This window comes from Chlorocebus sabaeus, chromosome 18 (genome assembly GCF_047675955.1).
Source record: "Chlorocebus sabaeus isolate Y175 chromosome 18, mChlSab1.0.hap1, whole genome shotgun sequence".
Classification (NCBI taxonomy): domain Eukaryota; kingdom Metazoa; phylum Chordata; class Mammalia; order Primates; family Cercopithecidae; genus Chlorocebus; species Chlorocebus sabaeus.
Genome location: NC_132921.1, coordinates 60,290,108 through 60,306,145, shown reverse-complemented (window position 1 = coordinate 60,306,145; position 16,038 = coordinate 60,290,108). Strand labels below are relative to the sequence as shown.

Genomic DNA, 16,038 nt, shown 5'->3' with positions numbered 1-16,038 from the left:
TAAAGACAACTGGAAAACAATTTTGAACATGCAAGAGCTCAGGAACTAGTTCCCAAGCATCCTTTTTTTCTTAAACCTTTCACAAACTTATTTATTTGAAAATACAAATATAAAATTATACTTTCCACATCTGTGATGTGAGAGGCTGCCATCCACATAGTAATTTTGTACAACAGGGCTTTCAGAAAGCCACACACAAAAACCTGAAAGATACTTGAGATAGATAGATGATAGATAGATAGATAGATAGATACATACATACATACATACATACCTGCATGCATATGTATGCAGATAGATAGATAGATATGTATGTATATATGGTAAAAAAAAAAAAATCACTACCAAAGTTCTCATCAGTTTCATACTAAAGTATAAAAGTAAGGCTGAGGTCAGCCACAGTGCTAGGGAAAGTTTTATCTAGATACATTTATGTCCACATGAAATGCTTAGACTTGCATCCTATTACATACGGAATTCGGAGTTTACAATACACCATGAATGGCAGATTGGCTAGCCCATGCTACTTAAGACACTCACAGATTCCACACAGGATGGTACATTATGTACAGAATACAGTAGTAGAGAACCTTCTAGAACTTATGTCTCTCAGCCTCCAGCCCCCTCCTCAATCATGCCCCTGCCTCCCAGAACTGAAATCTTGTCTGAGATAATATATTCTAATTATTTCATAGCCACGTGTTTGGATTAAGGTTGCCTCCCACCCCCAAAAGGGGTGGATTTTATTTATATGTTTTTGTGTTTTAGTTTACTTACTTTGTTTTTTTTTTGGTGGGAAAAAAAAGAAAGAAAAAGAAAACACACATATTACAGTATTAAAATACTGCTTAACTTCTAGCATCTCCTTATGTAGCGTCTGTGCCCAGGACGGGGCTAAGCTGACGTCTGCTAGTTTTCTGCTTGGGGCGAGGGTGGGAAAACCAGCCAGCATCTCTCTTCAGTGTGCTCTCAGTCCCTCTGCTCTAGCCACTGCCTGCCTTCCTTGGAAGATAGCCTGGCTTGTGAAGCACACTTAAGAAAAAAAAAAAATCTCCCCTCCCCCACCAGCCCCCCACTCTCCCTCTGTCCCTGGGTGCCACTTGCAACCGATAAAGAGAAGTATGAGTGTTTCTTTTGTAAACAATTTCATATGCAATATAATACAGAAAATATGGCTGACCTTCAGTAAACAATGCAGTAAACTATATTGCTTTATTCTTGCATATGCTGCAATGAGCGAATGGCAGAATGAAACAGTGTAGAGGTGGTGGAGGCTAAGTCCCTAGCCCTCATTTGCACTAAAGATCAAAATAGGTTTGTTTTTCTATTTGGAACCAAAAATAAACTTTCCTCCCAGAATCCTCAAATGAAAAAGAACAACAAGCAAAATCCACCCCCAAGAAAACAAAAACAAAACAAAACCAAAACCAAAAACTGAATACCTTTCAGGTCATTAGAATCAACAGTTACCCAGTGATTTTTATACTTGTCTAGCAAGATGTGTAGAACATTCACTGGCTGTGATTGACCAAGCATCCTTTTTAAACTCCTGAACTTTGACCAACCAAGAGATAGACACACATAGGCGCGCGCGCGCGCGCACGCAAAGCCAAAAGATAAGCAGTGAAACTTAACCCTATTTGTTTGTACAATCAAGATCAAAACAAATCTAGGAAGTATGTCAACAGAGAAGAGTGTAAGTGTTAAAAATCCTAATAATTATACAAAGTAGAAATTATGTAAATTTCAAATAATTTGGAGAGGAAAAGGAAGAGAATATAAAAATGTAAGTCTGCTCACTTTCTCATCATTTGCAGTTGGGAGGTTAAAATAACTAACTTAAAGCTAATGAAATAAAAAGGTATAAAATATTTAAAAGTAAGTACTAAGGAAGATAAAATAGTAAACTAGGAGTTGGCAGGGGAAGATCATTTTTCATAGTAGAGAGTTACAAGTAAAGTTGAAATATGTATTTTCAGATACTCTGAAGAAACAGAAGTCTAAGGGTATTATGTAACATTTTGATTGCAGATATAAGCACTAGAACAAAATAAAAACATTCCAGTTTATCAGGAAAAAACTACAAGAATCAAGAAAATCATAGATGATAGACTAAGAAAAAGACTAAAAATTAGAAAGCATTACATAAAATAATATGCCATTATATCTGTCATAGTAGTGAATATAAATGGGTAAAACTAATATATGATTTTTTATGATGCACAAAGCAAAAATCTAAACAGATACCAAAAAGGCAAAGGCATCAAACCTACATAAAAGATAGTCTAAGCAATGTTAACAAAAAGAAAGTGGAATGTGGAAGACACAGTTTGTCCTTTCCAAATATTTATTGACTTCCCTGTCTTTTCCAGCCTTCCTTGTGGAATAAGCAGACTTATGACTAATTCTAGCCAATAGACTATGCCAAGAATTGACTGGCATTTCCTTGCTGACACAGGTAAGAACCAGTGTGCATCTCCACTTGTCTCTTCCCTGTCGTGTACTCCCAATGGCATAGCCACCAGGTGGAACAAGGCAACCCAGATCACACTGGCTTTGGCATAAGCAGGAAGTAAATACTTTGTTCATTCACTGAAAATTGGGCTTTAATTTTCATTTCAATATTAATAGCTGGGTTGTTTCTAATCATTGTATCAAAGTTGAGTTCAGAGAAGAAAAATAATAATAGCAGGGCACTTTTTTAAATGATAAAAGAGGGGACTATTCACAATGAATATATCACATTTATGAATGCCTATGCACCAAATAGCTTAGAATCAACATTCAACATTCATGACTCAAAGTAAAAGTGTCAGAAAATAGGAGAAAGAGTACCACTTTCTTTGAAATGATATATTGGCCACAGTTTCTCTGTGCACTGGAAGATGGTGGTCCTCTTTCCCTGCCCAATGCAACCATGGCTCTTGGTGTCAAGAAGCATCTGAATTTGGTAGGAGCCCCAAAGCACTGGATGCTGAATACTTTGAGTGGTATGTTTGCTTACCACCCATACACCAATCTCCGCAGGCTGAAAATCTCCCCCTCATCATTTTCCTAAGGAACGGACTTAAGTATGCACTGACAGGAGATGAATCAAAGAAGATCTGCATGCAGCAGTTCATTTAGATTAATGACAAGGTCTCGACTGATATAACCTATGCCGCTGGTTCCTTAGACGTCAGCATTAACAAGACCAGAGAGAATTTCCGTCTGATCTGTGACACCAGGGGTCACCTTGCTGTTGATCCTATTACACCTGAGGAGGCCAAGTTACTCAAAGTGAGAAGAAACTTGGTAAACACAAAAGAAAAATCCCTGATCTGGTAGCTCATGATGCTGGCATCATCTGCTGCCCTGACCCTCATCAAGGTGAATGACATCATTCAGACTGACTCGGAGACTGGCAAGATTACTGATTTCATCAGGTTTGACACTGGTAACCTGTGTATGGTGGCTGGAGGTGCTAACCTGGGAAGAATTGGTGTGATCACCAACGGAGAAAGACATCCTAGATTTTTCAATGTGGTTCATGTAAAAGATGCCAACAGCAACAGCTTTGCCACCCAGTTCTCCAACATTTATATTATTGGCAAAAGCAACAAATCATGGATTTCTCTTGCCTGAGGACAAGGTATCTGCCTCACCATTGCTGAAGAGAGAGAGAGAAGAGACTGGCAGCGGAAGAGAGCAGTGGGTGAAATGGTCTCTAGTTGACATGTTAGAAAGGTCTTTATGCTTCATTAAAGATCATACATCATGAAAAAAATCAATGAATGATATTTTGATTTTTTCTCTCAGTCCATGAGAAAGCAGATAAATAGAACATTTATAAGAAAGTAGAAAACCTAAATTACAAAATTAATAAATTAAATTGTAACACATTAAACTCCATACCTTGAAAACAGAAAAATAAATTTTTTTCAAGCCTTCATGGAACCCTCACAAAAACTAACCATATATTAAATCACAAAGGAAATGGTAATTAAAAAAAAAAAAGAATTATACTGATAACAATTGTTATCACAAAGCAATAAAACTAGAAATTAGTATGAAAACAGGAAAACAAAAATTCTATTACCTAGAAATCCTTTAACCCTCTCATAAACAACTTTTGGGTCAAAAAGAAAATCAAATTTGAATTTACCAGAAATATGGAAAATGACAATAACAAAAACACTACATGTCTGAATCACTGGGTTATATCTAAGATAGTGCTTACAGGAAAAAACCTTAAATATTTATATTAACAAACATTAAGCATTCCATTCAAGAAGTCAGAAAACAACAATAACCAAGAAAAAGAAATGGAAAAGCATGTTTTCATTTATAAGTGGGAGCTGAACAATGTGAATACATAAACACAGGGAGGAGAATAACACACACTGGGGTCCGGGTGGGGAGGGGATTGGGGAAGGGAGAGCAAGAAAAATAGCTAATGCATGCTGGGCTTAATACCTAGGTGATGGGTTGATAGGTGCAACAAACCACCATGGCACATGTTTACCTAGGTAACAAACCTGCACATCCTGCACATATACCCTAGAACTTAAAATAAAAAGAAAAAAAAAAGAATTATAAGTTAAATAATTAGAAAACAATAAAGCTTATAATTAAATGTAACTTCTAATTCTTTGCACTATAAATACAATGAATGACCTGTTAGCTAATCTATTCAAGATAAATGGAAGAACAAATAACAATTTAAATATTATAAAAGTGAAACAAACCACAAATACCAAGTAAACTAAAAGAATCCAAATAAACCACATTGCCCATGACTAAAAAACACATTTGAAAAACAAAAGGAAATGAAATGTTTTCATAAAAAAAATGTAATTTACAAAAACTGACACCAGAAGAGATGAAAGATCTAAGCAGACTGATTACCACAAAGGAAGTATAACAAGTTGCAAAATAACTTTACCTTCATCCAATTCCCTAATCCCCCAATATCTTACCCAAGAAAGCACCAGCTCTACATAGTTTAAGAGGAAAATTTTTCCAAGGCTTTCAGAAATAGATTACTTCAATGCTATTTATATGGTTTCAGAACTCAGAAGGAACACTTCCAAATACTTTTATAAATCTAGCATAATATCAGTATCAAAAACTAACAAAAATAACACACAACCAAAAACTACAGGTAAATCTCAGATATGAGTCTAAATGGAAATATTCTAAATAAAATATTAGTGAGTAAAATCTAGTCACATAACGGAGAAACACAAGATAAATTAAGTAGATGTATTCCAGGAATTTAAAGATGTTTCAACATCAGCAAGTTTATCAATTAGCAGCATTCATAGACCAAAAGAGGAAAATTGTATAACCATCTTCATAGGTACTGACAAAGTATTTAAGATTACTGTAAAAACAGCTGGCACTCTTATACACCTGGTGGTAGTACAAATCTGCACAGCCACTGTGGGAAATGGACAGTATCTAAAAAACTGAACATATACATACCCTATTATCTCTTAAGGGTATGCCACAATAAATACATACATATGTTCAGTAAAAGCCTTGTACAAGAATGATCATAACAACTGAAAGCTGGAAACAACCAAACATCCATCAACAGTGGAATGGAGAAAGAAATTATGGTATATTTCTACAATACCCTACAAACACTATTAGAGTGAGCAAACTGTGGCTACATGCAGCATGGATCCATCTCACTGACATGATGCTGAGCAAAAGAATATATACTGCATAATTCCATCTATACAGAATGCAAAACAAGACAAAACTAATCTATGGTTTTAGGATTCAGGATAATGCTTACTTTTGGGGAGGCTATTGCCTGGGAGGGGCTGTGTGGGAGCTTCTGGGATACTGATGATGCTCTCTTTTCTCATCTGGTTGTTGGTTACACAGGTTCTTCACCTTACAAGCCACAATACCTATGACTTGTGCACTTTTCTACATGCATTTCTACACTTCATTACTTTTTTTTAAGGTACCTTTGAACCCCTGGTGCTCCAGATAAGACCGCCCTTTCCTTCTCGTTCCCGCTCACCATAGACAGGAGTCAAAAGAAAGCGCAAGGCTTTGCCTGTTTGTGGCCATGCTTCCCACTCCATCCCCATCCTCCCTACAACTCTCAGAGCCTCACCACCGGTATATGCCAAAAGACCATCAGAAACAATTTCATTACACCTTTATGTGCTCACATCCATTGCCACAAGAAGCCCAGGACGCCCAAGCTGTCTCTCATCCCCTGTACTCTAACTTTCTTTCTGACCCTGTGTCTCACCCCACTCCAAATGATGAAACCTTTACACTGTTCCCTCTGTAGCTCTTGCACAGTCTCCAGCAAAATCATCAAACCCTCAGCTTCTTCTCTGAAAATCCCCTTCAGCTTCTTGCTCTAAAAGGACTTGAGGACCCTGCAGCCCTCTCCTGGTGGAACACTTTCTCCCTGCATCCTTCTACCACGAGGCACATGGTGAGGTAGGGGTTCTCCTAGCTCTGTGTCATTTCTGATCACCTGTTTTCTGTCTTCCCTGAAACTCCCAGCCTAGAATGTCTTGTTTTCAGGCTTTAACACCTTTCTCATTGTTGCATTTGCCTACCACTCCTGGTCACAAATATCCTGATGTTTTTCCTTTTCCCTTGCTGTCACCTCTTCAATATGCCCATTATAATTATTGATGTCTCAAGAGCCACAGAGACGATCCTTTCTACATCTTGGCCATTCTGTTCCTCCCCCTCCCCTCATCCAGTGATCTTCTCCCTCTGTCCTCAAGACAGTCACCCTCATGGTTAACACCCTAGATTTTCTAAGCACCTTAACAGCACTTCCTCCAGCATCACAGTTTCAAGGATGGCCACTCTCTGACCACTACCTCTAGTCTTTTTGGCTCACTCTCTCTATTATTTTTACTTTCCCACTTTTTTATCTCCTTCCACTAAGACCTACAAAAGAGGGAGAAAGAGATACATGTATTCAACAAAATACTGGTGGGTTTGAATAATGAACAGAATGTCTGTAGCTCCATGTCTATAACCAGGACAGACTTAAATATATTCAGGCAATAATAAATCTAGGAAGGAAGGACAGTTTCAAATGGTGGCTTTTTGCCTAGATTGAAGAATGTGTTGTTTTTTTAACTGATCATACATTTAGTGAGAAATTTAGTGGTATGATATCACAGTGGTTCAGATTTTGAATCTCTTTTTGAGAGAAAAGGGGGAGAGAAAGAACCAGAAAACATGGCGTTAAGTAATTCAAAGAGGAGGAGTGGTTTCTCTTATTCTTTCCAAGGATCCTGTAGTAAAAGAAAGAAGGAAATGAAGTATATACAAAGAGGAGAGCCCAAGGTAGTAAGGGTAGATGAGTAATCATAACTGCCTGTTATTTCTTTTCCTTTTGGGTGGCAGGGGCATGATTTACATGTTCATGAATTTCAAATCTAGAAGGCATTCATGCAAAGCAAAGACCATAAGCTTATGTTACAACGTAGTCTCTGTAAGGAAGGGACACGTCTGGTCAAGCTGTCAGAAATCACCAGAAGTCTCTCAGCGTGTGCCCCTTTGCTGTTCTGGAAGCTGTGTCAGTTCTTTGAAGCAAACTGTATTTTTTTGGGCAACACACCAAAGGGTGATGTAAACCTCAAAGCCTGATAAGTTGCATCTCAGTTCTAGCTTTTTCTCAGAAAACTTTGCTTTGTTTATTACATCAACTTTTAGAAGATACAGAGGGAGTAAATTCATTGACTGGGGCAATAGTCAACATTAGGATATTAGAGAAAGTCCAAGTTAAGAATTGGATGTCTAAGCTCTTTGATTATAATAATTTTCCTTAATATTTTTTATGACTCTGCACCCTCAACATCTAGGATTAGATCCTGCAGGACTGAAGTCCAAACAGTTCTTGACAAAACAGATTTTATGGAAAAGTCCGTTGATGTTTTCAACTACATCTGTACATTTAGATGTAGGTGTTTTTTAAGAGCCTGCTCTGCTCTTGGCACTGTTAAGGAGGTTATAAAAAGGAATAAAACAAGACCCCGATCACAGAAAACATATAATCTAGCAAAAGATATATAATCAAGTAGCATTACAAGATGGTATAAAATAAGAAAGCATGAATGGTCTAAACAGAAGTAGATTACCACAGTATGTACACTTGTGCATCATTTGAAGCAAAAAGGAAAGAGAACAGTCACCATTATCTGATTCCATTCAACAGTCTATCTTGCACCAGTGGAAGTTGGGGAGAGAGGATTAGTTCTTGTTGCTTGCCTTTGATGTTGGGACCAAGATATATTATAGCAGATCTATTTCTATAGCTCTTCCAGAAAAATTATTTTAATAATATGGAAGATAGGTATCTCAGAATACTGTAAATTAAGCCCTTCATTGTGAAAAATACAAATATTAAAATTAACAAATTAGTCATTGTTTCTTTTTATGTTATTAAATTTGCATAAATTACAAAAATAAAACAAACTAAAACTTTGAAGATTAAAGACAGAATGGCAGCCAGTCAGAGCACCTCCTCCCTCCGTTCTAAAAGTGTAATGATTCAGATCACATTTAGCACATTCACTTAGTGGATAAACTAGAAGGCAAAGCACACACTCCTGGGCTGTGCCTGTGAAGAGGTGAGCAAAAATGGGAAGTCTTGCTTGCATCATCTTGTAAATTTGGCAATTAATTTTCCACGAGGAAAAAACTGTCATTTCAGTTCCTAAAAGATGTGAAGCAAGTTGGACAGTTTTGCAACCTGGATTTATACATTTATTTGGTTTGTACAGTCTTAGCAACTGTCCCCTATGCTGGGGAATCAAAGCAGTAGACACTATCAGTTTCTCAGTTGCAATTCAACGTCAGTGTTGGGGGGTTAGGCAAATGGGAAAATATAACAAGTTGTCTCCTCAGAAAATATTTATTCTGAAGCACTATTTGAAATGGTGCCAGAAAAGAATGTTTTAAATTTTGGAGTTTTAAATTTTTGAATTTTAAGTTTTGGAGTCCATGTTCTTTTGGTTAGCTATTTTTAAAGTAATCTGATGCAATAAAATAAATAGATGAAATAATCTTATAGAAAATATTCAACTATGCTATTAATAAAAGAAGGGTAATTATAAATGAAATAATACTTGTTGCCAAACAAATTAGCAAAGATTGTTTTTGATGAGGATAACCCATGCTGTGAAAGTGTATGGTTTAATTGGTACTGCCATACATTGCTGGAGTAAGGGTTCATTGGAATCATTGTTTTCTAATGAAATGTAATAATATATATCATGAGCCTTTAAAGTTTCTAAGCCATTTCACTCACTATTGCTAATCCTGGGACTCCATCTTATCTAAAACATAAAAAGCTACTAGAAATTTTATGACCAAAGATCCATTAACAATAAAAATCATTCCCTTTAATCCAAATGAACCAATTTACGTCATGTACTTATCACTGGGCCAGAGGAAATGCCCAGTGCATATGCAGACAAGGTAAGCCTTTGAAATTCTAAGTCAGCCATTGGAAAGAAAATGGGAACACCAAAATTGGCTTAGCCTAATCCCTAATGACCTCCAGAGCTAGAGTCAATTTCTAAAACTACATCCCTGCTACATAATGGGAGAGGAACCGGAGGCATAAGAGGAATCATCTTCATAGCCACTCCACCTGGTTCTCTGGTTTTCCTCACCTCAACGTGGGGAATTACCTGCATCTGTCGGGTTACATGATATGATTTGGATGTTTGTCTCCACCAAATATCATGTGCAAACTTAATCCCTAGTGTTGAGAGGTGGGGCGTAGTGGGAGGTGCTTGGTTCATGGGGGAATATCGCTCAGAAATAGACTAGTGCCCTCCCTTCAGGGTGAGTGAGTTCTCACTCTGTTAGTTCTGGAGAGAGCTGCTGGCTAAAAAGAACCTGGCACCTCCCTCCTCTCTCTTGCTTCTCTCTCACCACGTGATCTCTATACACACAGCTCCCCTTCACCTTCCGCCATGAATGGACAGACTGAGGCCCTCACCAGATGCAGATGCCAACACCATACTTGTTGCATAGCCTACAAAACCGTGAGCTAAATAAACCTATGTTCTTTATAAACTGTCCAGCCTCAGGCATCCCTTATAGCAACACAAAACAGACTAAGACATTGCTTAAGACAAAAAAAAAGTGCCATCATCCCTCAGTCCTCTTTTCCACATTCCTCATATCCAGTGCGAAACTAAGCCCTGTTATTAGGCAGAATCATGTGCAATTGACACGATTCTGCCTACAAATGATTGACACATGATTCTACCTACAAAAATGACAGTATCATAGAATTCAACCTGCAAAATATTTCTCAAACCCATTCACTTCTCTTCAGCCAGCACCCTAGTTGAAGCCACTCCGTTCTTCCCCTAGACAACTGCAATGGCCTCCTGATCACTGGCCTCCTTTCCACTCTTACCTCCATTTTAGCCAGTGCAATATTTCCTGAATATAAATCAATTATGATGCTGCCATTTTAAAGTCCATCGTGGTTCCCTATTGCTCTTAGAATACATCGCAAACTTCTTTGCCTGGCCACAAAAGCCCCCCTCATCAGATTCTTACCTTCAACTGCAGTCTCCTCCCACTCTGTGCTCCAGGCCTCACGGACCTCCTGTTGCTCTTCCTCTTCCCTCATGCCCTGCCGACTGCCCAGAACACTGCTCTCCTTGCCTGTCAACTGGCCAATGCTTCACATCCTGCGTCTTTACACTTCAGTTACCTTCCCTGAACCAGCCTCTCCGGACTCCTCAGCCTATTTTATTTTCCCTAGTGAATCTCTTATAGGACCCTCCTTGTTTCCTTTTTGGAAGCAACTTGTTTTTTATTTTGTTGTTGTTTATAAATACATATTTATTTTGTTGTTGTTGTTTATTTTTTAATATCTCCCTTCCTACTGGTCTGGAAGTTACTTGAGGGCAGAAATTGTGTCTTTTCTTGTTTTCATCAATACTGGGTACATAGCAAACCTTCAATAAATCTTTGTGAAATAAATGATTGTATAAATGAACAAATAAATGAGTTAATGTGCTAGGTTAAAATGCTGATGGAAAAAAATAGGCTATAAAACTGTGTGGACATTATGATTACAACTATTTTGTAAGACCAAGCACTGAAAAAAGAGAGGTTTAGAAGGAAATAAAACAAAATGTTTCATTTGGGTGAAGGGATTATGAGTAATCTGATTTTTTTCTCTTTGCTTTTCTGTATTTTCAAATTTTCTTTAATAAGTATAACTTCAAATATATATTTTAAATTTTTGAGAAAAATATTTACTTCCCCTATAATCTCCTCCTTACTTTCAAAATTAAAATTAAAATTTGATCTCACAATATTTATTATAAAATGTTTTCTTCTATATTTTCCAGCATATGTAGGCAATTTCTCTTTCTGGCATACCAGAGTTGAGGAGTGCATAAGGAGATTCTAAATGGAATTCTTGGATGGGAGAACACAGTCACTAATTCCAGGTTCCAGAATGTGGAGCAAATTAACTAGATTACCTAAATATCTACATGCCATTGTTTACTCTAGATGTGAATAATTATGCATTTTCCATATAAATTGGTATTACCTGACATTTTGAAGCAATTTCATGGCCAGATGGGCCTCTAAAACTTTACCACTGGGCCTTCAATGTAATCATCCGTAAAAATAACTCCCTATTTTCTGAATAAATTACCGGTTTATCCTCATCAAATATTCCTCATTGAAACCTTTTTTCCACTCTGACTTTCCTCCATTTTAAAAAAATATCAGATGTGGGCCAGGCATGGTGGCTCATGCCTGTAATCCCAGCACTTTGAGAGGCCAACGCAGGCAGATTGCTTGAGCCCAGAAGTTCCAGACCAGTCTGGGCAACATGGCAAGACCCCGTCTCTACAAAAAAATTTAAAAATTAGCCTGGTATGGGCTGGGTGCAGTGACTCATGCTCAAGCAGGAGAATTGCTTGAGGCCAGGAGGCGGAGGTTGAAGTGGCTGGAGATCGTGCCACTGCACCCAGCCTGGGCGACAGAGCGAGCAAGACTCAGTCTCAAAAAAAAAAAAAAAAAAAGAGCCTGGTATGATGCCCCTGTAGTTCCAGTTACTTGAGAGGCTGAGGTGGGAGAATCACCTGAGCCTGGGAAGTCAAGGCTGCAAGTCAAAGCCCTGATTGCACCACTGCACTACAGCCTGGATGCCAGAGTGACTGACACTCAGTCTCATAAAAACAAATTAATAATAATAAAATAAAATAAATCAAATGTGTTTATACAGATGAAAAGGAAATAAAGTGCAAGATTCTTTCTGTTTCAAATCCACCCACTTCTTGCCACTTCTTGCCGCATCCCCTCTGCCACCACTCCAATCCAGGCTACTGCCATTTCCAACATGGTCCTTCCATTCATTTAAAAGAACGTTAGGAGATAGTTTATATAAAATGAAACGCACTCCCCTAGTTGCACATTTCAATGAGTTTTGACACATTTATACCTTAGTGCAAGCACCATCGAAGAGATGTAGAACATTTCCCAAACTTCCCCCATGCCCCATCCTAGTAAATCCACTGTATGGAAAGACCACAACCTGTTTATTCCCTTCCTGATGGACACTAGAGTTGTTTCAAGTTTTTGGCTACTGAGAATAAATATTCCACCTGCATCTATGTATGAGTCTATGCAAACATGTGCTTTCATTTTCCTTGGGTAAATACCTAGGAGTAGGATTGTTGAATTATATGCTACATCTATATTTAACTTCATAAGAAACTGACAAACTGTCTCAACAATGTTTTTCAAAAAATCAGAAGTTCTTAATTTTAAATAAGTTTATCATATTTTTCTTCTATGATTAATGTCTTTTAGGTCCTTTTTTGTTTTTTGCCTACCCTAGGTTGTGAAAATTTTATTTTCTATATTTTTTCTAGAAGTTCTATAGGTTTGACTTTTCCATAGAAATTTTTGGAATCAGGTTGGCAATTTTTACCAAAAAAAAAAATACTCGTAGAATTTAAATTAGAAGTATGCTAAGTAGATCACATTCAGAAAATGAACATTGTAAAGATATTGTTTTCCCATTCATGAACATGGTATGTCTCTTAACTTATTTATATCTTCTTTAATTTCTCCCAGGAATGTTATATGGTTTTCAGTGTAAAGGGTCAGTACTTATTTTGTTAAATTTATCCCTAAGTATTTCATATTTTGGGTGCTATTGTAAATGGTATTTTAAATTTTCAATTTACAATTGTTCAATCTATATAATGCAAATATAAAAAAAATTGTTCACATATAAAAATTAATTTTTGTTTACCAACCTTGTATTCTGCAACCTTGTTAAACTCATGTATTAATTCCAATAGCTTTTTGTAGATTTCTTAATACTTTCTTCAAACATAATCACATTATTGCAAATAAAAACATACTTTTTTCTTTCTTTCCGATCTATATTCCTTTTATTTCTTTTTCTGGACTTTTTTCAGTGACTAAAATTTTGAGTATAATGTTCAGTATAAATGGTGCGAGTGGGCATCCTTTCCTTATTCACAGTCTTAGAAATCATTCAGTTTTTTCAGAATGAATCATGATGTCAACTGTAGGTTTTTCATAGATAATGTATCCAGTTTTTATTCTGGTTTGCTGAGAAGTTTTAAATCAATGGGCATAATATAATTTTATGTGATGAATTCTATTTGCTAAAGTATTGTAAAGATTTTACATTCATGTCTATGTGTTATATTGGTCTTTAGATTTCTCTTTTTTGTAATAACCATTGTCTGATTTTGGTAGAAGAGCAAACCTGATCCCAAAGATTGTTTGTAAAATGTTTTCCTCTCCTCTCTTTTTTGAACGAGTTTGTGGAAAATTGGTATTATTTCTTTCTTAAATTTGAATAGACTACACCAGTAAAGCTATCTGGGTTGAGGTTGTATGTTCATATGTGTGTGTGTGTGCATGTGTTTGAAAGTTTTCACTTATTAACTCAATTTTCTTAATACATATAGGGCTCTTCAGATTTTCTATCTCTTCTTGAGTCAATTTTGATAAACAATGTCTTTCAAAGAATTTTTTCATTTCATCTAGGTTTTTAAATTTATTAAAATAATGTTTCTCAAAATATTTTATTATTTAAAAAAAAATCTATAAGATCCATAGTGAAGTACCTCCTTCATCATTTTCAGTCTAGCTAGCATCTTAATAATGTTACTGATTTTTCCAAATACCAGCTTTTGGTTTTATTTGTTTTCTCTATTGTTTTTCTACTTTCAATTTTATTGCTTCCTATTTTTTTCTACTTACTTCAGGTCTCAATTCCTTCTTGTTTTTCTAGTTTCTTAAGATAAAAGCATATGCTTTGATATAATTTCCTAACTTCCATTTATTTCCTCATTATGTCTTATGTTTTCCTTTACACTCTGGAAAATATATAATAATTATTTTAATATCATTATGTGTTAATTCCATTATCTGCTGCTGTATCTATTTCTGTTTCTTGTTTATATTTACTTACTTTTTCCTTGTTATGGGTCACATTGTCCTGTGTCTTTTATGTCTAATAATTGTTTATTGGTTGCTGGTCATTTTGAATATCAAAGGATATTGATTATAGTTTTTAGGAGTGTTGGACTTTTTATGGCAGAAAGTTATTTATAGATTGGTTTATTCTTTTAGGGCATATTTTTAAGTTCTTTTAGTGTAGGTGTAAAGTAGCCTGTACTCTAGAGATAATTTAGCCCCATTTCTGAGACACACTCTTCTGGGGTCTCTGTTAATTGCCAGGAGTATTTAGTGAGTTCTCCTCTCTGGCTGAGGGAATTAGGACAATTTCCAGCTCTGTTTGAGCTATGGGAATTACTTGTATCACAACTCTCCACTAATAATGCTTTCCTTAAGAATTATTTTTGGTTGGTTTCATGAGTTTCACCATGTGCATGTGTGTATTGGTATTCAGCCAAAGACTCAAGGGAAATTTTATGCAGATTTCTGAAATTTTTCTGCAAATCACTCCTCCTGGGTACCCTGCCCCAAAATTCTAAATGCCTCAAAGTCCTAGAACTTTGATCTCCTTCTCCTCAACTAAGAAAGATTGTTGCATTGTATTTGAGTTCCTGTCTCCTACACCTAAAACTGGAAATTACCTCTAGACATAAAGCTTTACTGATGGCAGGGCTTACATCATCTGTTTCCCTTTTTTCAGAGATTACAATCTTGTACTTCATGTTGTGTAATATCTGAAAATACTTGTTTCTTATAATTTTCAGTTTTTTCATTATTTGCAGTGGAAGGATAATTCCCTATCCTATTTATTTCCTATGGCTAGAAGCGTAAAGTCTCTTCCCTTTCTGTTCATTTTTGACATCTGCCATCCATTCTCCCCGCTGTAGCCAGAGTGATTCTTTCAACACAAATCTGATCATCTCAGTCCCATGCTGCAATGAGGGCTGCAGACCCCACCTGGTCTTATTCCACCTACTACCCCAGCAACAGTTTGCACCATTTTCCAATTTCTACTTCATGTGGCAGCACACTAAACTACTTTCAACGTTCTTCATATATGCCACGCTCTTTCTCACATCTGAACAATTGCAAATATTCTTCTCTCTATTAGAAGAGTTGTCCTGCACCCCACATAGCCACAATTTCTGCCTAAAATCTACTTTTTCTTCATAACTAATTTATGTTTCTTCCTCAGAGAGGTCTCCTACAAAACCAAGAGTTGGTTTTACACCTGCCCAACACTCTCATAATGCCTTGCATTTGCCCTGTGTGATGACTCTCATCATTTTATTATAATTATTGTTTAATATCTGTATTCTGTATTAGATTGTTAAATACAAGTGAAAGTTCAGCATCTCTCTCACTAAACCTGCCAAATCTCCAAGTGCCTCGCATAGCAGCTTGCAGAATAGCTCTCAATAAATATTTGTGAATAAATTAATAAAAACATAAGGTAATTAACTAAAGAACTGATAGTAGGGGTAGGGGAAGTAGGGAGAGAAAGGGCAAAAAAATCAAGCCAAGAAAACCTAATATGTTAAAAAATTTAAAAAAAAAAAAAAAAAC

General features: G+C 36.4%; 1 long non-coding RNA gene and 1 pseudogene across 4 annotated transcripts in view; one reads left to right on the top strand and one right to left on the bottom strand.

Moving 5' to 3' along the window:
* LOC103222644 (uncharacterized) overlaps positions 1-16,038 on the bottom strand; it is a 353,739-nt gene that overhangs the window by 19,897 nt on the left and 317,804 nt on the right. The window lies entirely within an intron of this gene.
* On the top strand, positions 2,918-3,698 carry LOC103222649 (small ribosomal subunit protein eS4, X isoform-like; annotated as a pseudogene).